The following is a 25,881-nucleotide window of genomic DNA, read 5'->3' on the forward strand; positions in this document are numbered from 1 at the left end:
AAATGTCTGATAACAATGAATGGTGATAATGACATAAAAGCCGAAATAACAATTTATAAAGCGTTTGAGTTTATATAACGATCCACGCTGACGAACGAATTTATATTCAAATGCAGAGAAGCTGCAGAATCACTAAATTTGACCGTTTGCGGGTTTTGGCAAATTATCTGTTATTCTATTTTAAAGGATATTATTATTTGGTACCATGAACATTCACTCTGAACGATGGTTATAACTAACTGGTCGTGATTATTCGATATTGTATCTCTCTTTTTAGATTATCTTAAATCAATTATATATCCTGTTGTTAATTCTTGTTGGTTAAATATTGCAAACAGTAAGTATGATTTAATTGGGGGTAGTGAAGCTAGCCACCAATTCTAGACTTGCTTTTAAATGAATATTACTGAAGTGAATTTTGATTATAAAGGTGAAACAAGAATTCGTTCAATTTTGAAGATTAACACTCGGATTGACTTATCTTTAGGTGAATCGGTCGACGAGATTGAGAGCCGTCGGATCGTGTCGGTCTGCGTCAGTAGAATTTTGGACCAGGGCCTCACCTCAAGTTCAAAAGAGTTGATGAATCGAACGATGTTGAACGTCGGTCACTTAGTCTTTGTGGATTTAGAATGATATCTTACTATCGATAGCTATAGTTGAAAGTGTAAATTTGCTGATTTTGGTATATGTTAAAAATGATTCCAAAGATTATTTATTAAAAATGATAGTGTAGTTATTATTATCAGCACTTAAAGTTACCTGATTCGGTTGAATCAGGGCCAAACGCAATTTAATTACGGAAAATGGAATGGCACAAAAATGTCTATTGTCGAAATGATGAGATTTATTAAAGCACAGAAAAGACGGAAACGTAGAAGATAGTGAGTCTTTTGCAGCTGACAGAATAACTGAATGCTCGAATTTGACGAATTAGCGCGAGACTTCAGGCCGGTCACAACTAAGATTTTCCGAACGCTACTATTGCTCAAGAAGGGCTGATACGGGTTGACGTCCACGCACCTCGCGACTTGACAGACGAAGGACGCGGCTTCTTGGGCCCGAGGGTCCAAGGAGCTGCAGTTGTCACAAGTTACAACGGTAATTAGCCAATGAGGTGCGAGGGCGACCTCCTGGTGCCCAAATCCACATGGTCAGCGTTACTTCATGCTCTTCGACGGTGTTCCGACGATTCTCAATCTCGTCGGTGACACATTAAAAATATGAACAAGAGATATTCACATACAACGTTCACACATTCATTCATACATCCTAATAAGTAATCTATTTTAATTTGGTGTTTCCAACGGTAGTGGTTTATCCTAGTTATTGGTTATAGTTTCAACTTAAAAAGAGGGATATTTCCAGACTGAGCGCTACTGATGCTAATTCAGCAGTCCCTTATCTCCATTCTTGGTACCTGTAAAATAGACGAAAGTCGATTTTTATAATAGGGATCATTGTTGGTCTCTACGTGACTTTTGCCGGAAGGGGTGGAACTCGCCGTTATCAGAATATGAGATTTTGGTGAAATAATATCTGTGCATTGAAGAAATTAAAGAAATTAAATAGAATGGAATTTTGAAAAAGGTACGCCAAGGCGGTACGTCGGGGCGTAATACTGGTCAATATTAATGCTTGAATCATAATGGTGCACAGAATGATTCCTCGGTAGAACGAATTGGCGGCAACGGTTAAGTAACAAACTTATCGCTATTGGCTCGATCAACGTCAAATGATGGGATATTCAGCCATTATCATCTGTAGTATATCCCGTTCGCCAATTTTGCCTGAACTGATTTTGAGAAGGTGGCGATGGCCTGATGAAATTCACTCTGGCACCTGATGTCTGACGGAACAACCAGGTTCGATGGTTATAATGATAATTTTCCTCGTGTTTATCAAAGTTTAAACTTCGAGTCTGCTGAAAAAAAAACGAATTTTATCATTGAATCCGTGTAAAATTTTGTAATTGTCAAAGATCACGTAATTAGAAATTTATCTACGTGCTTCCATGCCTGAAAAATTTAGTCCCGCTTTGACAATGAATTATTTTGTACCTGAACATATTAGAAGCTATTATTATCAGACTAGATCTTTTGGTATTTTCGGATACAAGTAATTTTCAATAAAATGCACAAAACATAAATCGTTAATGAGACGCATTTTTAATTTCATGTAAATAAAGAATCATCTCCATATTGCAAGTTAAAACAGTGCTTTTTGTTATGCTCAAATTGCTCATCCGTCACACAAAAATTAAAATTTGTTGTATTCGCTCCCATCATATTTCATTCGTAAAATGCCTTTGATTATCGTCTTCTGCATTCCGTTGAATTGCACCACATCATTTTCCATGAGACTCACGATTCGAGGGGGTGAAAATATTTCGAATTGTTTACTTAGCGCGAGCAGAATACTCGTGCCGTACTTAGTATTGACACGTCCTACCCCCGTCACGTTGTACTCCTCTTCAACCTCCAGATCCGACATTCTCTTAGTGGGCGGCGTTTCCAGGCGACAGAAGAGGTTGATTTTATTGAGATCCATCACGTTCGATGTAGATTTTATAAATTTGACGTACTATGGATACTGAAGTTCACAGTAGGAAAACTATGAGAACAATATAACGTGTGAAATAAGTTCGCGATTTCTATACCAGCTAACCATATACTTTCCCCCCATGATAAATTCTTGCGCGTGAAATTCTACGGGTCATCATCAACATTCCCAGCCTATCTAATTGCGGTGTCGCCATCCGGTCAATTAGCACAAAAGAATGTATTCGTAGTATACCGAAAATATTATTTTTGAAATGGTATATTCCGCCGGCCATTTTGCAATACCGTCCCGTCATCCTGCATCGTCATCCTGCTTTGCAATCCTGTCCGACATGTTGTTGTTTACATGCGTTAGGCTGGGCTAGGTGGAGTTAGGCTAGCAACCTGCTTCAATATCATGTCAGCCATCTTGTCCCGCCGTCTTGTTGTTTACATTGGTTGGGTTAGGTTAAGTTAGGTATGGTCAGGTTAGGTTAGGTTAGGTTAGGTTAGGTTAGGTTAGGTTAGGTCGGTAACACGCCGACTACATGCCCCGTCATCTCGCCCGCCGTCTTGCAGGCTAGTCAGCTATCTTGAATGTCAGTCAGCCATCTTGCATGTCAGTCAGTCATGTTGCATGTTAGTCAGCCATCATGCATGTTAGCTTAGGCCGGTCACAAACCTACTTCAGGCGAAGCGCGTCCTGCAACACAATCTTCGGTCGGTAAGTCAGTTTTGAGTCAGAACCCCCCTTTTATCACTATTAATTCGTTTCAGTAAAGTGAAAAGTATTACAAGAGAAATCACCCGAAACAGCAGTTAGCTAATATATGACTCAATAGTGAAGAGATGTAGGAGAATAGAACAGTATTACGCCTGTTTGAAAAGGACAGCGATAGCCTATTGAATTTTGTTTACCAATTCACAAAACTGAAACTGTGCTGTAGTCAAGTCTTAGGTTTCATAGAGCTGAATAATTGGCCTTTTTTGACACGTGAATGTAGCGTACCGAATGTGGCTGGTATTGAAACTTTACGCTGCAACAATGTCTTCCATAGCACGTCATGTTTTCAATTCATTAGTATATTGTGCATTGAGCTTGTTAAGTAGATCTTAAATATCACAATCAAATATTTATTCAGCTAGATCAGTGTGCGGTAAAAGTCATCGGTAAGTTTGTAATCGTGAGTGGACGAAAGATGGAAAATGATTTTCGGAAGAATAGGTTGACAAAACATGCATTGAGAAACGGACGGTAAATAATAATTCGAAGAAAAATACGGTGTTCCGAATTAATAAAACGTGCACGTTAGTCGGTCTGAAAATGAAAACAATCAAGTCTATGTACGCAAACTTGATGCCGTTCTATTTACCTCAAACCTCTCCCGCTGATAAGCCGCGAAATTTTTTCAACCCTGGCCCTTTTTCTCACTTTTCCGTAACACATTCCTTATCTTAGCCATAGCGAATGACCGATGAACACTTATCAAGGAGTTTTAGATACTTTACCAATATTTATTTCCGAAGAACACACTGAATAACGCTCACGGCTCGCAGATTGAATCATGGGTTTGCATGTGTTAAATGAAGACTGCTGCTACGGCCGTTAGTTCGTACGACGGGCGGCCTAAGCCAGAGATGGCGCTACCAAGCAACCGCATTTCGCGATGAGAATCCGCTGTTTCATGCTTTAGCTCGTGCAAGTTTTCTCGCAACTCTTGAGTTCGATTTTATTTCTCTTAGTCCTAGATTAAAGGCGAAGGATGTATCTGTCTCGTGTATGTCGTCGAATTGTGAAAAAAAAAATTCGTTCTTCTTTTATTATGACGGAAACTTTGCTCACTTTCAGTGCTGTTTTTTACGACTCTTAAAAAAAATTTGGAATTCGGAGGAATACACGTCACAGATTGCTCTTTCGCCTTCAGAATTCTTGTACTAGAAGTTCGATATCTTTATAAATGACGGAGAAAACTTGCATCGCGTAAACGTTTGCAAGCAGCAGCTCCGCGGGTAGTAGGCGACGTCCTTATCACTTGAATATGTTTCACGCATAACAAAACAGCAGCATGAATAGGTTAATTGCAACTTCGTTGTTGGTTACGCTCTATGTACTGTAACCTGAGCGGTTTTCTTGAGGTTTTACCTGTGAGAAAACCTCGTTATTGTGTAGTTCTTTTGCCTTAATCCCTGAAATTAAGGTGAATATGGATAATATGTATAAAGGACTCCTTCTGATGGGCAAAAGGAAGGTCGGTCCTTCCGACCTGAAAACACACCGAATCAATTAGCTATACGGACTTAGGAGATACCAAAGCCGCCTTGGTTTATGAACAAGTACCTCCTTCTCATGCTCCCTTACGTAAGACAAGAGCTGTGTCGCTTTTGCTACTGATCGGAGACAAGAGAGTGAGGGGTATGCCACCTGTTTGAAGACACGGGTGTCCCAATGCTCCGTTCTGACTGCGAACTCGGAGCAAACAGAGTCGCCTTCCTACTTCTAGTCTTGGGTTGATAACCCAAACACAACGCCGATCCTGCAGACCAGGGACAACCTTGGCTGCCTGTTGGTTTTTTACATAGGGTGAAATACTGAATAAACAAACCGTGTAGGACATAGAAACAGACTTGTTGCACAAATGTGTGATAATCGACCAAAGTAAGTTTTAATTGAAATAAACCATTAGAGTGTTGCACTAAGCGCTCAAACAATATTAATTCTATAAACTAACCGTGAAAATTAATGTAAAATAAAATATAAAATAAAACACTATTGCAAGAATCAATAGGTTCTGCTCCTAGTTATTTTCACGGCTCAAATTTTCTAATCTAATCGCTTTGGATATCCCGTGCTATTGTGAATTCTACTCAACTCATATGTCGCCTAATCAGAACTAAGCGATTTGCTTGAAGTTCCGTATCACAATTTACTGAATCTAAGTTTTGAGTAGAGCTGTGTTTGCTAGTGAAAGGTAATTTATATCACTTTGTTTATATCTACGACAAGGCATGAATCAGTGAATCGATACAGAAATTGACATGTAGCATGGATTTCCCATAAGCGTTCCAAGATGTTCAGCGCATTACCGGTTTCCACGTTATCAATTTTTGATTTTTCCAAATAGAAAATAGCGTATATTCAGGAGGCGAAAAAATATTGATTTTTGTCGTTTCTGCTAGTTTTTATGGTACCGTATATTTGATTCTTGAAACTACGTTGAAAAACAATACCTTTTTGTTCTTAAGGTTTCTTTTTTTAATACCCATTTTTTCTATTAGAAACAGCCTTGAATCTGAAATTTTCCAAATTGACCGAGAGTCATTCTTTCCAAACGAAAGCGGCGATAAAAAATCCCTTCAAGAGTATATTTCCGAACTCAAAATCTTTTTTAAAAAAAAGTATGAATTCAATTCCTGACCCCATCATGTCAGCTTGGTCGTTTCTTCGTGAAATGCCCCATATACATACCGGCTCATACCGCACACTCGTGACATTTTGCAGATTTTATTGACTTTTGCCTTTTGTTCGCCATCTATGTTGCAACGTACGATTTGTTACTCACTTTGTACCCTGGACTGATTTTTGTTTTACAGTGCATGCTGTGCTCAGTGACGTACTTTCTCGTGCAAACCTAATTATATAGAAGGTATAACTGTCAGGTTATGTATATAGTGGAAAATGTGGATGCTCATCGATATTGATAAATGAATAATTTCTGTAGACTCTTCTGGGTATGGAGAAGTGTATAAAAAACACAATTAATGACGAAGACTGCGATTAACATTCATTGTAACGTTAGAAGCCATTTCTTAGAACCCTACGTAAAATAATGAAAATTTTGATGAATCACATATATGTATGAAAAAGAATTCACAATTTCTCGAACAAATTTCATAAATCTAGACCAACATGGTGGACTTACTCAACGAATATGATATGACATACCTATTGGCTTTACTCCATGTGTTTCAGCTCTAGTGAAAATTTGGTTGATATTGAAAAACTTTGCCACATACCTACATCAGCTTTGCTACACTGTTTGAGGTTGCCATTTTATTTTCTTGTCTTAAATTTACTTTTATGGGAAATTATTCCAGTTACATTCAGAAAAATCTCAAGATCTATAAATCAATAATGTTAACTCACCACAGGAACCACCCTGCTTAGTAGTGGTTGATGTATCAAGCAATCATAGCCTAGCCCAAAGTTCAGCAATAATTGTTTGAATAGAAATAACGATAATTGGTTACGAAAACGGTGACGTAAAAAAAATATTAGGAAATAACACTGAATTCTGCCACTGTTAAATGAAAATCCGCCACTTACACAAAACGTTGATCCCACTCTGTACTTCGTTGCATGTTCCGGCACGTTTGATTATTATTATTTGAGTTTAGGTTGAAGTGAGCTGCAATCACGGTCGTAAATAATCCTAACGAACCGAATAGAAATAGTAACAAGGTCAACTTATACATCCGTACTTCGTGAAAACTTATTGTTCCATAATTTTCCAATAATTACATTACTCGCGTTGCACTGATAACAAACTCCGACAGTTGATCGAACAACGCGGCACGTGTTTCCACAGGCTTTACATCTTCTGTCACGACGTTCTCGTTGAAAGCGCTGGAAATATTATACCGCGTGGCATATTACCGTTTCCTGTAACTAAGCAATTATCGTCTCAGTGATTGAACATGTACTTAGCCAACAACAGCTTCCACTCATACCTAAGACAATCCACAAACAGTGGCATAGGTTTTGAGCCTAAAATTTCGATTACAAATTTTACATCTTTTTAAACACATTGAAACAAATAACCTGCAAAAATTTCAAAGCTTTTGCTACGTAAGTAACAGAGAAACACCCAGTCTTGTGTTTTTCTAATTTTTTTCATTTCTTGAAGTTTTCATCTAACTGAATAAGAAAATTAACACATCGACAATACTATTTTTCATTAAAAAATTTCTGAATATTTCAAATGGACTTATTTCCAAAATTTTCAATTCGTATTTTTACTATGAATCATGAGTCAAGTTGAAAAATGAAAATCGACAAAATTACGAAATATTTTTCAGATTTTTTTTTCACAAAACTGTCAGAGAAAGAATGATGGCAGGGACGACGGTTGGTAAAGGCGATTGCCAGAGTCGGGCGCGCGGCATTCGCGGCTTGATCACGTGGCTTACCAACCACATGATCTGGTCGTGGGGCTGGCGTAAGGACCCCACTTCGCCCCAGTCCGACGCGTACCGTCCGAGAGAGAGTGTGAGTGAGACGCGAACGTGCAAGCGAGGAGGCGAGTGCGACCCACGATTGAGTGGAGGGATCGCGACCCTCCACCTCAACGGTGCCTGTGTGGCCGGGATTCTCTGTGTGGGAGCCGTGGGTGCGTGTGTGTGTGTTCTGTGTGAACGAGGAGTGCAGTTGCGCAGTTACAGTAAGCGGGTAGGAGGCCGCATGGCGACGACGCCATTTTGTAAGACCAAAACGGGACGGGGTATAACAGAGCGTTCAATCTCTCTCTTTCTGGCCAATTGTACGGCGAAGCCGAATAACTTGCCTTATGAATTGTAATGCCATTATTGAAGTTAGTTCCTTTCAAATCTCTGAAAGAGAGCGAACTCTTTGAGTACAAATCCCCTCCCCAGATCCTTCCGCCTATGCGTCATTCGAGAGTAAGTGTAAATAATTTCTTTAAAAATTCAGAAGTGGGATATCGATAAACGCGCTACGGTAGTGGAAAGAAAAACGTGTAAGTGCGGGTAATGGTGACCGAACGAGAGTTCGACGAATTCGCGTACCGACAACCCGGAATCATGGGGCTAAATCGGACGCTCGCGTACGGGTTGCCAGGGGCATCCACGCAATTGCTGGGAGGCCGGAACGAGCGTGGTGATCCAATGCCCCCACCGTCTATCGGGCCACCAGATAGCGTCGTAGGAGACGGAGCCTCGTTCATGGGACGGCAAACGACGCCTAGACCGGAAGGCGCGACTGGGGGAACAACTAGTCCGAGTAACCGTTCTGAAATGATCGAAGAAGAGACCTTTCCGACGGTCGATAATTGGGCTGGAACCAGCGGTCGGTCGAACCAACACCAGCCGTCGGTAATACCGGCCGGGCAATCTTCGGTAAGGGAGAGCACACCTTCGCCACAGATATAATACGCGTTACGGAACCTGGCACAGGGTCAAAATACGACGGAGTCCTTGGTACAGCTGTTGGCCGGTCTGCTAAATACGAGAGCTAATCCGCCACCTACTGAGCCGAGAAATTCAGTTCCGACCTACCACGTGGTGCCGGATTTTTCTAGAGACATTGAATATTTCACGGATGAGCGAGACAGTATTCGTGCGCGCGAGTGGCTCGACAATCTCGAGTCTTTGCGAGAGCTGCATCATTGGTTGGAGGAACACTTGCTCGCCTCGGCGCGGATGCACCTACGAGATGGCGCTCGGGATTGGGCCAGGTGCCGCGTCGGCGAACTCCGCACGTGGGAGGATTTTCGAGACGCATTCGAGGACACGTTCATTACGACGGAAGACCTGTCCACGCGACTAGCACGTATGCAAGCTAGAAAACAAGGGAAGAATGAATCGATTACTCGTTATTTCCATGCAAAGGCAAAATTGTATCGCAGCCTTGACCTTTCGTTTCAAGATACCAAACAACAGATCTTGTCGGGTCTGTCTTCTATAGAATTATGCCACATGACTATGCCAGCGCCGCAACTGACGATCGACAGGCTGTTACATGACCTGTTATACTTCGATCAATGCATTCAGGAACAGCGACGAGATTCGCATCGACACAGCCGAGACTCAGGACGCTCATGAAATCGTACGAATAACAGTGACGCGTCGGGAAGTGAATCACGCAATGACCAGAAAGAGAAAACGGCGTCATCGAATCGTTCGTCGCGGAGTGGTGTCGCGAGGTGTTACACGTGTCGCAAACCGGGTCACTTGTCGCGGGATTGTCCGGATCGGAAGCGCGGCATTACGTGTTTTGAATGTGGAAAAAAAGGACATGTGAGTACACAGTGTAAAGACGGTGAGGCGACAAACCATCCAGTGGAAACTGTCAGTCGGACTGGAGACCCGTCAAGCCAAAAGTACCTGAGAGAAGCAATGGTAAACCGTAGCCCAGCGACGGCGTATATCGACGCCGGCAGTGCTGACTGTTTGATGAGGGCGACGTTCGCCCTTCAATCCGGGCTAACACCGACCCCGACGCCTGTCACCTTGAAACCTTATGGTCCAATCTCCGTCGCACTCGAGAACGACGGAATCGTCAAAGCGGACGTGGCCATCGACGGCGTAGGATTACAAGGAGTATCGTTTTACGTTGTTCCTGACACGTACCAGTCAACGGATTTATGGATCGGGCGTACGTTCATCGATCACTCGGACCTCGAATACCACCGAGTCGGATCGCGGTTCCTGATACGACGTAGTGCGGTTCGCGAAGTGACAGACGATGACGAACCGACTCAGTGTCAGAATCCGCTTTCATTGCAGGACGTCGAAATTCCACCGCATTCAGTGTGCTTGGTAGATGTAGGAGTGTCGGGACGTACTTACCAAGTGCCGTATTTCAATTGTGGTGAGTGGACGAGGACAATGACTGAGGGGAAACTTCAGGTGCGCGGGGAAGTGTCGAGTGTGAGAACAATAAGCAGAAACGAGTCGAAAATTAGTGACAGTAATCCGGAAGACGTGTGTATCGGCCCTGAGCAATCGCCAGCAGTGCGTCGCGAGTTGATCGAATTGCTCCGGGAATATCGCGACTGTGTGGCAACGGGTCTGCATGACCTTGAGTGTGCGAAAAACTCAACAATGGACATTATAATTAAGGAAGGGGCAAAGCCGGTGGTAGCGAAACCTTATCGTGCTAGTGTGGGCGAGAGGCAAGAAATACGCGACATTCTACGTGAATGGCGAGAGGCGGGCATTATACAGGAGACGAAGTCACCGTATGCGAGTCCGGTGCTTTTGGTGAAGAAAAAGACCGGGGAGTCCCGACTGTGTGTCGACTTCAGGAAACTCAATTCAGTGACGGAGAGAGTCCATTTTCCGTTGCTCAACATCGACGATCATCTCAGTCAAATCAGAGACAGTGCACTGTTTATCGTGCTAGATTTGGCCCACGGATACTTGCAGATACCGTTATCAAAGGAGGCACGAGAAAAGACCGCAATAATTACCCCGGAGGAAACCGCAGAGTTCGCGCGAATGATCTTCGGTTTAATGAACGGACCGGCGTATTTTTCAAAAGCGATGCATCGCGCGTTAGGACCGCTTCGTGATAGTGTCGCGCTCTTCTATGTAGATGATGTGCTGATACCAGGAAGCGAAAAAGTGACGGCGATAAAGAACTTTCCAGTGTTGCGAAATGTGCACGAGGTCAGGCGTTTCCTTCGGCTGACAAGTTACTTCCGAAAATTCGTGCCTCGATTCGCGCATATCGCCGAACTATTGACGAAGCTACTGCGGGCAAGGACTCCGTTTGAGTGGACAGCGAAATAGACGGAAGCGTTCGAAACATTAAAGGAAAAGTTAACGACCCAACCAGTGCTTCAAACATTCGACCCCAAGGCACCGACAGAACTGCACACTGACGCCAGCGCAGCAGGACTCGCCGGCATGCTACTACAGCGTGACAAGGAAAACAAACTCAGGCTAGTGTACGCAATCAGTCGATGAACAAGAGAACCCGAGTCGCGTTATTACAGCAGCAAGCTCGAACTGTTGGCGATCGTATGGGCAGTGACGCGACTCCGGGCGATGTTAGCCAATTTGACCTTCACGGTCGTAACTGACTGTCAGGCGTTGTGTTTCCTGAACACGCAGAAGACTTTTAACCCCCAAGTCATCCGCTGGCACGACCTGTTGAGCGAGTTTAACTTCGACATCGTTCATCGACCGGGGGATAAGATGAATCACGTAGACGCGCTCAGTAGGGCGCCGGTTTGGGAGGCGGATCAGAGTGTGCGCGTAAGTGTGTTCGCACTTCAAAGTGAAAAGGACATTGTGGCCGCATACCAATACGGTGATGAACAATTGCAGTTAAAAAAATCGATATTAGAAAAAAAAGAAAGTGCACGGACTGTGGACGAAAAAAATTGTGTGCGTGATTACGAGTTAATTAACGGGCTGATATTCAGAAGGGTAAACGGACGTTTGCTCTACGCGGTACCGACGACGATGAGGAAGAGCGTGGTTCTGCAATTCCACGATCTTAAGAGTCACCCCGGTGTGGAACGCACCGTGAACCGGATCGCGGAGCACTACTACTTCCCAAGGCTACGTGCGAACGTGAAAAAGCACATTTCGGCGTGTATGAGGTGTATGACGGCGTAAAGCAAGCCGGGTCGGCAACCAGGCGAGCTTCACCCGATTCCGCCGGGGAATCGCCCCTTTGCGACGGTAAACATCGACCATTTAGGCCCCTTCGTGACGAGTACGAGAGGGAACAAATACGTGTTCGTTCTAGTCGATAATTTTTCAAAGTTCGCGGTTATCCGAGCAGTGCATGACACCAAGACAACGAGCGTACTCCGAATTCTCGAAGAAGTCATCGAGCTCTATGGAGCGCCCGAAAGGATCATTTCGGATCGGGGAACTTGCTATACAGCCAAAATATTCGAGGATTTCTGCAACAAACACGGCATCAAACACAAGTTGAATTCCCCACGTCACCCCCAAGCGAACGGACAGGTGGAACGCTTGAACGCCACTTTAATCGCCGCGATTCAAACTAACCTGAAAGACAACGAGGAACGCACGTGGGACGCTCACATTCGCAAGATACAATGTGACCTGAACGAGATGAAAAATGCGAGTACTGGGCGTAGCCCATTCGAAGTGGTGTTTGGTTATGTAGCACGGCGCAACGAAGGGCTCGTGCGCGCCATACTACCGACGGGAGAGGATAAATACTGCCCTCCGGAGGAACAACATCCACAGGTACGACAACGCATTCTTGCATCACAGGAGCAGATGAAGGAAAGATATAACGCTGGCCGAGCAAAGAAAAATCTGTATATCAACAAAGGGAGTCTCGTCTTCATGAAGACCGCCCCCGTGGCCACGGGCGAATCCACAAAATTACAGGCGCGTTATCGTCGACCGTTACTGGTCACGGAGGTCCTGCCGAGCGATACGTTCCGCCTCGCCGACACCAACGCCAACGCTCGTGGGCGAAGATATGCTGCTACGGCGCACGCCAGTCAACTAAAAATTTGGCAGCCGGATGACGATGAACACGACTCGAAGGCCGATGAGAGCGACAGTGGAGACAGCGACACGGATCATCACGACAACGAGGGAGAAACGAACAACGCTGACATCGAAGAAGAGGAGTCGACGACCCAAGTTCAAGACAAACGTGACTCCACGTCGAAAGCGCCGAAAGTGCGATCGTCTGGACGACAGTGCAAGCCAAACGTGCGAATGAATGATTACATGCAGTGAATCCGCGGTAAAGTGAACTCAAAGAGAAGAGAGAAAACAAATCGTCATGTGATGTCTTACTTAGTCAGTGAATTGAGTGTTAGCTATACAAGCACAAAAAAAAAAAAAAAGCGAAGTGCTTTAGAATTAATTTAATGGTCTACATACGTATCTCGATGGCTCGAGACCGTGATTTTTTTTTACTCGTGATTAAACTCTCTGAATCTTCTATATGTATAAAAATTGTAATTCGTACCAAAACAAACATTCATACGGCAGAAAGAGAGGAAGCGAAATACGAGTAGATACGTGTCGAGGACGAACACGAACGAAGCCTGGCCGAGTGTTAGAGAAAGAATGATGGCAGGGACGACGGTTGGTAACGGCGATTGCCAGAGTCGGGCGCGCGGCATTCGCGGCTCGATCACGTGGCTTACCAACCACGTGATCTGGTCGTGGGGCTGGCGAAAGGACCCCACCTTGCCCCAATCTGACGCGTACCGTCCGAGAGAGAGTGTGAGTGAGACGCGAACGTGCGAGCGAGGAGGCGAGTGCGACCCACGATTGAGTGGAGGGATCGCGACCCTCCACCTCAACGGTGCCTGTGTGGCCGGGATTCTCTGTGTGGGAGTCGTGGGTGCGCAATCAGTCCCACGCGCAGCCGCACGAGCACCTGCCAACGCCAAATCGACAGCTTTATAACCCGGTCGCATGGCGAACTTTGCTGCTGTGATGATGGATTTGAGATTCACAGTTCTCTTCCGCTGTTTACTCTTCCCGCCAGTTCTAGATTTCTTCTTCGCAGCCACTCCAAGTTTCGACTGCTTCGCAGCTAAACCCATTCCGAGTTGAGATTTAGCTTTCATGGTGTTGATGACTCCCCAGGCTACAGCCTTTTCACCCACACTAGCGTCCTTGGCCAAGACGCGATTCTACGCCTTCTCAGCGAGCGCTTTGTCGGCAAAATTTCTCGCTGCGATATCGCGATTCGTTGCGTATACAATGTCGTGGTCTTTACACGCGGCATCCAGCGGATTGATCCCCAAATCTCCACGAGCCAACCTCTTGGCCAATTTCGTTCCAGGTCCGCAGTACTGATACCCTGGGGCATGCAATTCAACTGGGAGATGATTGATGATTTTATTCAACAAACCTCCACCGCGTTTCTTTCGTGTGCACATCCTTATAGTCGAACAACAACTAACGTGACTTCTATAAAAGGAGGAATTTATACACCGTCATCTTAGTTCTCGTTGTCATGCTAACAAAGCATGATGAGATTTCAAGTTCAGCCCGATAAACTACCTATCGCGAATGTCGATAAAATGGTTCGACGCGGGAAGAGGAATATAGGAAAACGACATGGAAAATTGCTGCAAAATACCGTGAGAGCAATTTTTTGCGGGCCATCCAATTGCGGTGAAACTAACGCTCTTCTCTCACTCATCACCCACGGCAATGGATTGCGATTCGAAAATGTCTACGTCTATTCGAAATCTCTCATCCAGCCAAAATATCAATTTTTACCAAAGCTACTAGAACCTGTGCAGGGAGTGAGTTATTTTCCGTTTCGCGAGAATGATGAGGTTGTAAAACTGGAAGATGCTTGCCCCAACTCTGTTATGATTTTCGACGATGTGGCCTGTGAAAAGCAAGATAATATCAGAGCATCCTTCAGCATGGGCAGGCATCGCGATATCGATAGCTTTTATCTAAGTCAAACGTATGCGCGCATTCCAAAACACCTAGTGCGTGACAATGCAAACTTATTGGTGCTATTTTGGCAGGATGATATCAATCTGAAACATGTCTACAACGATCATGTGAACCCAGACATGACGTATCAGCAATTTAAAGACTTGTGCTCGGCATGCTGGAATGATGACAATTACAGTTTTACCGTAATTGACAAGAATAGCGAAATCAATGGGGGGCGATATGGGAAGGAGTTTGACTGCTTTATAAGCATAAACTTACATGAACTTGCACAGTTTCGTTGCAACAATCGGGTCGGGAACATGGAGAGGGCCAAGATTCGTAAGCATAGCGATACATTAAGTGAAATATCGAAAGCATCCGATGTCATACGTCGGAAGTATAAGATGCTCAAGTTGGACAAGGACACGACCGAACAGGTTATGGGCCAGGTATTCAAGCCTTGAGTAACACCGTTGCAAGAATTGGTTGAAACCTCGAGACAGCAGCATATTAAACATGAAATCACAACGGAACTACCGGATGTGACAATGAAAAAAGAAGAAGAAAAAGATGACGAGAGTACCGGGGATGATGATGATGATGATGATGATGACGAGGATGAGGATATGGATGAGGGGAATTTCATGGATGCAAATGATAAAACACTGAAGTTTGGTGAAATTTCTACTACAAGTACGCCGGTGAAGAAAACAACGGATTCCACGGTGCAATATTTGAAAATTTTCAGCTCATGCAAAAAGAGGGACTTGGATACCACATACGGTGTTCGGAAGTCGACAAACGGTATGATGATTGGTGATACGCCGATCAATTTCACTGATAATCTGGTCAATGTGGGGGATAAAAGTTACGAGAGAACACCTGGAATACTCGAATTACTGTTCAAAAAATCACCCGATTAATCTATTGTAAATGATGTGGATAAGAATGATTATATAAAAATTGTAACGACGACAAATGAGCATCGAAAACGTTACCAAGCCGATGAAAGCCTTCGAGATGATATAAAAGCGCCCGACAGACAGGCTCGACGCAACTTTCCGCGCCGATTCGTAGATGTACGCGGACTGGATGAGACCTGGCAAGCTGATCTCGGCGATATGACCGCATACAGCTCGTGCAACAAGGAATACAAATACCTACTAACAATCATCGATGTACATATACTACATATACATATACATATACTATATATACATATACATTCATTTGAATCATCCCATTGGACGTAATCAACATCTTGCCCCTCCTTTCGCACAGTCTCATAGTCAGGTAAGCCTTTACCTGATTTTTTCGGCGAGCCAACGTGTTGTGCAATGAAATTTCTATACTTTGCGTTTTTTAAATCATCTTGAAGGCTTCCATCGGCTTGGTAACGTTTTCGATGCTCATTTGTCGTCGTTACAATTTTTATATAATCATTCTTATCCACATCATTTACAATAGATTAATCGGGTGATTTTTTGAACAGTAATTCGAGTATTCCAGGTGTTCTCTCGTAACTTTTATCCCCCACATTGACCAGATTATCAGTGAAATTGATCGGCGTATCACCAATCATCATACCGTTTGTCGACTTCCGAACACCGTATGTGGTATCCAAGTCCCTCTTTTTGCATGAGCTGAAAATTTTCAAATATTGCACCGTGGAATCCGTTGTTTTCTTCACCGGCGTACTTGTAGTAGAAATTTCACCAAACTTCAGTGTTTTATCATTTGCATCCATGAAATTCCCCTCATCCATATCCTCATCCTCGTCATCATCATCATCATCATCATCATCCCCGGTACTCTCGTCATCTTTTTCTTCTTCTTTTTTCATTGTCACATCCGGTAGTTCCGTTGTGATTTCATGTTTAATATGCTGCTGTCTCGAGGTTTCAACCAATTCTTGCAACGGTGTTACTCAAGGCTTGAATACCTGGCCCATAACCTGTTCGGTCGTGTCCTTGTCCAACTTGAGCATCTTATACTTCCGACGTATGACATCGGATGCTTTCGATATTTCACTTAATGTATCGCTATGCTTACGAATCTTGGCCCTCTCCATGTTCCCGACCCGATTGTTGCAACGAAACTGTGCAAGTTCATGTAAGTTTATGCTTATAAAGCAGTCAAACTCCTTCCCATATCGCCCCCCATTGATTTCGCTATTCTTGTCAATTACGGTAAAACTGTAATTGTCATCATTCCAGCATGCCGAGCACAAGTCTTTAAATTGCTGATACGTCATGTCTGGGTTCACATGATCGTTGTAGACATGTTTCAGATTGATATCATCCTGCCAAAATAGCACCAATAAGTTTGCATTGTCACGCACTAGGTGTTTTGGAATGCGCGCATACGTTTGACTTAGATAAAAGCTATCGATATCGCGATGCCTGCCCATGCTGAAGGATGCTCTGATATTATCTTGCTTTTCACAGGCCACATCGTCGAAAATCATAACAGAGTTGGGGCAAGCATCTTCCAGTTTTACAACCTCATCATTCTCGCGAAACGGAAAATAACTCACTCCCTGCACAGGTTCTAGTAGCTTTGGTAAAAATTGATATTTTGGCTGGATGAGAGATTTCGAATAGACGTAGACATTTTCGAATCGCAATCCATTGCCGTGGGTGATGAGTGAGAGAAGAGCGTTAGTTTCACCGCAATTGGATGGCCCGCAAAAAATTGCTCTCACGGTATTTTGCAGCAATTTTCCATGTCGTTTTCCTATATTCCTCTTCCCGCGTCGAACCATTTTATCGACATTCGCGATAGGTAGTTTATCGGGCTGAACTTGAAATCTCATCATGCTTTGTTAGCATGACAACGAGAACTAAGATGACGGTGTATAAATTCCTCCTTTTATAGAAGTCACGTTAGTTGTTGTTCGACTATAAGGATGTGCACACGAAAGAAACGCGGTGGAGGTTTGTTGAATAAAATCATCAATCATCTCCCAGTTGAATTGCATGCCCCAGGGTATCAGTACTGCGGACCTGGAACGAAATTGGCCAAGAGGTTGGCTCGTGGAGATTTGGGGATCAATCCGCTGGATGCCGCGTGTAAAGACCACGACATTGTATACGCAACGAATCGCGATATCGCAGCGAGAAATTTTGCCGACAAAGCGCTCGCTGAGAAGGCGTAGAATCGCGTCTTGGCCAAGGACGCTAGTGTGGGTGAAGAGGCTGTAGCCTGGGGAGTCATCAACACCATGAAAGCTAAATCTCAACTCGGAATGGGTTTAGCTGCGAAGTAGTCGAAACTTGGAGTGGCTGCGAAGAAGAAATCTAGAACTGGCGGGAGGAGTAAACAGCGGAAGAGAACTGTGAATCTCAAATCCATCATCACAGCAGCAAAGTTCGCCATGCGACCGGGTTATAAAGCTGTCGATTTGGCGTTGGCAGGTGCTCGTGCGGCTGCGCGTGGGACTGGGAAGAATATTCGTACGCCTCGCGTTATACCTGTGCCTGATAAAATTAGCGGCATCCTGCCGTTTCTCATTCCAATTCTGTCCGGTCTAAGCGCTACTGGGGCTCTTGCGGGTGGTGCTGCGGGTATAGCTAAAACTGTCAACGAAGCTAGTGTCAACAAATATCGGTTGAACGAAGCCAAACGGCAGAATACAACGATGGAGGTGTTTTCTTTGGGCAAGGGATTATACCTGCGACCCTACCGCAGCGGAATGGGCCTGTACTTAGGTCCGGCAAAAAAGTAGTAAAGCTGCCACACCGAGCTCTCACCAACATTGATCTACGCAACTATGCTAAAAATATGAAAATTTAACATTTCCGTGGTGTTTTCATGCGGAATGATCTGCCGAAATCAGGATCAAAAATGCGAGAATCCGCAATTATTAATCTTGATGATAAAAACGGTCCAGGGACACATTGGGTTGCGTACAAGAAAAATGATGACCATGTTGTCTACTTCGATAGTTTCGGTGATTTGAAACCGCCTAAGGACTTGATGAGGTATCTCGGTGTTGGTAGCGTTAAATACAATTATAAGAGGTATCAAGAATATGATATGTGATTTGCGGCCACTTGTGCCTCAAATTTCTCAGCGAACAACTATAAAAAGACAAGTGTTACATGAGCAAGCATTAGTCATGCCGGAATCGTTGACGTCAACACTATCAGGCACATCCTCCGTGCTGGAGAATCGATATTTCCCCCCAATCGAGTTATCACCAGAGAAGAACTATGTTCTCGGACTCGTCGAGTTCCTGACATTCAATTCAATACCCGATATTCACGAGAGGTGTAATAAATTTTTCCTGAAACGAGCGGACAACAGCAGAGAGAGCATCGCGATACCCACGGGAAGCTATGAAATTGAGGATATCGAAAATTTTCGGCCTGAGGAGCTACCCTCCGACATCACCCTTAGTCTGACAGCTAACAACAACAAGCTGAACAGTGAAGTCACGTGCAATCATGTGGTAGACTTTGAGCCCAAAGATTCCATCGGCCGATTATTGGGATTTAAGGCGGTTGAGCTATCACGAAACGTTGCTCATAAATCTGAATTACCCGTAGCCATACTGAAGGTTAATACTTTACGCGTTAAGTGTAGCATAACCACATGGGCGTACGTAAACGAGCATCGAGCTCACACGATTCACGAATTTTTCCCAACCGTTCTATCGGGATATAAGATTGTCGAAGTGCCTACCAACGTCATTTATCTGCCAATCGCCGTACAGTCGATACATCATTTACAGCTGAGAATAGTCGATCAAGACGACGAGCTGATTAATTTTCGCGGCGAAACGATTACTGTACGTTTACACGTGAAATCACTCAAATAATGGAAATCGTGTTTGAGACGAGAAAGTTGGGCAAAAGTTATAAAAGTCAAACGTCATGGTCAAAAATCATCAATTGCCCGACACCTCTGACAACGTTTACACCGCCTGCGAGACTGACACATCTGAACGTTCGGTTTCTCAAGAGCCTGGGTCTTCGATTACGTGGAAATTTTGGAAAATAAGAATTCGTGTTCGCTGGATCCTGTGTGTGTTACCATGGAAGAAATAATAAGAATACAGAAACCTGTGGTATTCGACGAATCGATCGCGCACTCTGAGATTCATGCTCATCAGCCGTTTGCATCATCCACCTTCCAGAACAACGATGAAATCCATATTGTTGTTCAACATCAAGACTTGTGTTTACTGCCCAGTAAAAGCTCTCTACAAATTCATGGAAAAATCACAAAGGATAATGGTGTGGCTGCGGTGACGGTTACGAAATTGATCAATATGGCCGTTTGTCATTTGTTTGAGGAAGTTCGCTATGAGTTGAACGGTGTAGAGATTGATCGGAATAAAAATGTTGGCATCACCAGCACTATAAAGGGTTACGTATCCTTGACTGCAGGCCAGCAATATAGTCTGGAGAATACCGGGTGGTTGAGTGGGGATAAGGAACTAACCGATGCCGCTGGAAATTTCGATGTTGTTTTACCGTTCAATTATGTGCTAGGCTTCGCCGAAGATTATCGTCGAGTCATCGTCAATGCTAAACACGAGTTAATTCTCACACCTTCCAACACTGATTTGAATGCCGTGATTCAGGCCTTGCACACGGAAAACTTCAAAATCACCATAAATAAAATCGAGTGTTTGTTGCCCTACATCAAACTGGCAGATAAACCGAAAATCCAGCTACTCAACTACATCGCCAAGGATCCGGCCATATACATGAGTTTTCGTTCTTGGGAAACGTACGTGTATCCGATGCTCCCATCAACAACGCGGCACATATGGTCAGTCAAGACATCGACGCAGCTTGAGAAGCCGAGGTATGTCGTTCTAAGATTTCAGACTGCAAGGAGAAACGAGCTGTTGAGAAATGCCAGCGTATTTGATCATTTTTGGATCAGAGATGTGAAATCCTTTCTCAACTCACAGTGCTATCCCTACGGAAATATTAATTTTGATATACGAGTATACAATAATCAATACGCCATTTTCAATGATATGTATGTTCGGTTTTAAATCACCTACCACAAGAAAGAAGCTGAGCCTTTGCTTCCGAAGCGGGAATTTATAAACCACGCTCCCCTTATCGTCATCGATCGTTCCAAGCAGAAGGAAACATTGAAAACTGGACCTGTGGAAATTCGATTAGAATTTGAATTCAGCATTACGTTTCCACCATACACTTCTGCCTACTGCATGATCTTGCATGACCGCAATGTTGAATATAATCCGATCAGTGGTACTGTAAAAAAATTGGTATAAGTCAATTTTGGAATAATGATATGTTTAATTGATATGGATATAGAAAATAACATGTATAATATTACCCGTCAAAATTTGGAATAAGATGATTCAGAATAGAATAAGAAAACTAAATGTAATTGATGTTAAATAAAAAAAAATTGTTAAAAGCATTCAAAAGGCCATTTCAAACCTTCCTTCAGGGGTCGTTTCCTGGAATTTTTTCAATACATCTAGCGGGTTTTTACCCTATCCGACTTATGTGCGGCTTTTCGGCGCCAAACAAGTCTCGACAGGAATTATTTTGTGTGTGTGTGTGTGTGTTTGTGTGTCAAATCCTATGAAAATAGTCATCTTGCGGCAAACCGCGAAAATGATCAACGGGGGGGTGGCAGCGCCGCGGATTAAGGGGGCATGGGGGGGCGGGTGACGCCGTGGATTCAGGGGGTGGAGGGGGGGGGTGGCGCCGCGGATTTAGGGGCAGGGGGGGGGGTCAACGCCGCGGATTCAGAGGTGGAGGGCGGGGGGGCCAGGGGGGCTCGGGGGGCACGCCGCCATCTTTGGATTCGAACTCTCATATATGTATACACCACTCGCGACAATAGTCGGGTGCGTAATCAGGGTGATTTGTAATCGCCTTGGGCAGACATCTCCGAAACTAAGAAAAATACGGAAAAACACCTTAAAACAAACTTTTCGGATGTCGAGGGGGAAAGAATACGGTACAGTTAAATTTCTTGTAGGTAAGCGGGCTGAGCTGCGATGAGGGTCAACTTGGTTTTTCTATAAACGGAATGGGGTTGTTTTTCTGTAGAATCCCGCAAGAACATCTGGTTCTATGTTAAAAATATCTGGACATGTATAGTATAAAAATAATTGTTCACGAGATAAGAGCTGAGCAGTTTTGATCATAACAGGGAGGTTAAATTAATATAAAATACTCAAAGTATAAAAATGTATTACTCAATTGAAAATAAAAATCACACGTATGTTTGTACACACGTATAGCAATGGCAACATTTCATGCAGATTTCGAAATTGACATTATATTTCCGTTAACTTTGGAATGATTCATAGCCTAGGGAAGAATTAACAGATGAATTCTACACTGGAATATGAAAATGATCCTTTGCGAAAAATTGAAAGTCCCGATACTGTTCAGATTGGCACAAAATTTATCTGACAAATCAGGACTGGGGAGAGTATCGTGAGTGATGCCCCCGTAGAGATGTAAGAACTATAATGATGTGATGATATTGGTGGCGAGGCACAGGTAGGCCCTTCTGCAGGTGGAAACGTCCGCTGAATACAGAACGAAGAAAGATCAGACAGCCGTTCCTGTCTTTTTTCAACGACGATAGCGCGGCAGGGACAAACACGGCTATGGGAATTGTCATCTCTTTCTATTTCCTGGACGCTTTGAGCGCTGTCTCACCGCCTCTATCTTAATATCTCTATGGTAAGAATAGTGTACGGAAGTGAGACGAAAGTGTTATATCAAAATGGCAGAAAAGAGAAGAACTAGTGTCAATTTTACCCTTGTTTAATAACGCGTGTTGACTAATAGCGTTGTCCACTGGTTGCACTGAGTGTGAACTGAGAGCGCACTTGCGGTAGACTCGTATTTCCAGCGTGTGCCACTGGCAGCTCGGGTGCGTGAATTTAGCACTTAGTGCGTAAAATATTGCCCTGAAATCGGGAGTCGGTGTCAAAGCAGTGCAATTATGGCTGCCGATCGTGTAACAGTCGAAATAGATGCTGTGACGGAAACTCTTTTATTAGATCTAATTTCATCTTCGTCTAGCAGTGATGATAGAAAGACAGAGGAGAGATTTCGAAATTTCAAATTTCATGGAAGTAATCCACAGCATGTCCGATATCGAAGTATGGATAGACATTTTTTTCAGTTTTTAGAGGTCAACTGCTAGGTATATTTCAGGAGATTAGGACAACTTGACTTGCTGCTGATTAATTTTTATCTTTTCAGTGGAATTGTCAATTTTTTTGCTCTTGTATGCTCGTGCCTAACATTTGTGACATTTATTTACAAACAAAAAATTACCGTTGAGTTTGTTCAATTGGCTTCTTTGTAACGTCCGTGAGTAGAGTTACTCCTGAGCGGTAAGAGTAAACTGGTTGGCTTCGCTTTTAAGTTCCAGGACAACCGGAAATCAGGATGAGGATCGAATAACGTAGGGTTTGTTTGAGATATTACTAATATATTTATTTCGAGGAAATTCAGATGACGGTAAAAACGAAGTGTGCTGTATGAAGCTATGTAAGAAGTTCAGATGTGACGTTGTTGAGAGTTAGAATAGAAGTGTCCCTCGAGACGTGAAACGTACGGGTGCAGAAAAGGTGTGACAATGCTAGGAGTAGGGAATAGAATTTGATGAGTAAGCGTGATAGTGGATAGCGTGAGACTACGTAGAGATAAGAGGACAGGACAGAGACCATGAGATTAATGTAAGAACTGTGGGAGAGTTAGCGAGTAGGAAAAATAGAGAGAAGTGGTATGCTGGACGTAACACTTGCTTGGAAAACTGACAGTCGCGCAGTCGGTCAAGTAACGTCACATTATTTCTGATTTAGGAGAAATTATGATCCTAGCCTGCCTTTATACGTTTTACGGTGTGTTCCACTCGGAAGGTTTGCCCCGATGCCGGGCGACGCATGCACGGGACGAGTGCCCCCTGTTCGAGCCAGTGCGCACTCGGTGCAACCAGTGGAAAACGCTATAAGAGCAACTGGGATTCACCGACAATGAGTTCCCCTCTCTCGTTGGCCCATAAACTCCACTTTTTATATCTCGAGTGCCCCAAGCCAGCTCTTACTTTCTTTATCTGCCACCCATTATTGAAATAATTTTTTTTTTCTGAAATGTTACGTCCAGCATACCACTTCTCTCTATTTTTCCTACTCGCTAACTCTCCCACAGTTCTTACATTAATCTCATGGTCTCTGTCCTGTCCTCTTATCTCTACGTAGTCTCACGCTATTCACTATCACGCTTACTCATCAAATTCCATTCCCTACTCCTAGCATTGTCACACCTTTTCTGCACCCATACGATTCACGTCTCGAGGGACACTTCTATTCTAACTCTCAACAACGTCACATCTAGACTTCTTACATAGCTTCATACAACACACTTCGTTTTTACCGTCATCTGAACTTCCTCGAAATAAATATATTAGTAATATCTCAAACAAACCCTACGTTATTCGATCCGCATCCTGATTTCCGGTTGTCCTGGAACTTAAAAGCGAAGCCAACCAGTTTACTCTTACCGCTCAGGAGTAACTCTACTCACGGACGTAACAGAAAAATCAGAATAAATGAATGAAACAAGTATTAATAACGAACTTGGCGTTATTTCGATGTCAATGACGATTTTATTATTCTTACTCACATTCTAATCTGTGGTTGAGTTAGAGAGGTTAGGTTATGCCGCCGCGACGTGGTATTACGTTTTGCTTGCTGTCAGTCGATGGAGGTTACGTTGGCTACGATTCACGATCGATTATTCGAATAATTTTGGATTTTCGTAAAATCAGAAGCTACGAATGAAACGGGTAATAATAACGAGCTTAGCGTTATTTCGATGTCGAAGACGATTTTATCCGTCCCACTCGTATTCAAATCTGTGGTTGAGTCGAAGAGGTTAAGTTATACCCCCCGTGACGTGATATTTATGTTTTGCTAGCTGTCAACCAAGACAGGCTGGTTGGACTGGAATCACCGTCGATTGTTCGAATCAATTATCGTTTTTGAAAAAGTGTATATCATTAAATCAAGAAAATAGAAATTACAGGCTTGTCGGAATTTTGATCCCAATGACAATTTTATTCATCCCATTTATATTTGATCTGCGGTATGTCTTCCGGGTCAGGTTGTATGTTCGTTCTGCTAGTTGACAGTCGAATGCCGTTAAAAGGGGCTAAATAGACACCATTTATAGTTCAAATTAATTTTCGTTTTTCGGAAAGTGGAAATTGATTAATAAAACTCGTAGAAATTACGAGCTGCTCGTAATTTCGACCCCTTTGAAAATTTTATTAATGCCACTTATATATAATGTGACGTATAGTCAGCCCGGCCAGGTTATGTGTACTCTGTGCTAGCTGTCGGTCGAAGAAGGCTGGATGGACCACGATTCATTTTCGATCGTTTAAATTAGTTTCAAGAAAGTGAGAATTAACAGATAAAACGAATAGAAATATAAGGTAGTCGAAATTTATATCCTACAGATGAATCCGTCTCTCATGTTAACATTTATATTTCAGGTTATGTTAGTGTGACGAGGTATGTTGTCTTGAGACCTGCGAGTAATTATTCGTAATACTTCTTTTCCCGTTCTCATGGAATTAACGAGAGCAATGCAAAGCAAATAACCTCTTTTCATTCGAATCACGATTCTCGTTTAGTTCGGGTCCTTTCCAAGTTTCAAAAGATACAGGCAGTCGGTATGAGCTACAAAACGCGATTCAGCAACAATTATCGTCCAAGAATTTCTAGTTGCACGTATAGTTCACAGAGTTGTCACGTTATTTGTTTGTGTGAGCACGAGCAATACTCGCCGGGCTCACCAGTAGCAGAAGGTATCACCAGCGTCGCCAATCTGTATCTACGATAGAAGATGTGAAAGCATGATTCCGACGTGTAAAGTTCGTGAAAAATGATGCCAAAATAAGATGTCGGTGTTTTTCGTAATCGGAAACCAAACCAGCTGCCATTCTGGACTGAGTTCAAAATGTATGTTTCATCAGCCCCGAGTGGCATCATACTATGTTTTGTCGGAAATTGATCACCAGGATTAATTCCCGTGCTTCCCTTTCATCTTGAAATTAATACTTATAACAATTATTGATATGGGCAAGGTTAGGTATTTTAAATAAATCCACTCGGTTTGGGGGTCAATCAAATGATGGTTTATTTCCCCAGAGGAGG

At 43.4% G+C, this 25,881-nt stretch overlaps 1 protein-coding gene across 2 annotated transcripts in view; it reads left to right on the forward strand.

Moving 5' to 3' along the window:
* The window catches only part of LOC107217405 (regulating synaptic membrane exocytosis protein 1), a 1,749,170-nt gene that overhangs the window by 908,016 nt on the left and 815,273 nt on the right, over positions 1 to 25,881 (forward strand). The window lies entirely within an intron of this gene.

Source organism: Neodiprion lecontei, chromosome 7 (assembly GCF_021901455.1).
Source record: "Neodiprion lecontei isolate iyNeoLeco1 chromosome 7, iyNeoLeco1.1, whole genome shotgun sequence".
Taxonomy (NCBI): domain Eukaryota; kingdom Metazoa; phylum Arthropoda; class Insecta; order Hymenoptera; family Diprionidae; genus Neodiprion; species Neodiprion lecontei.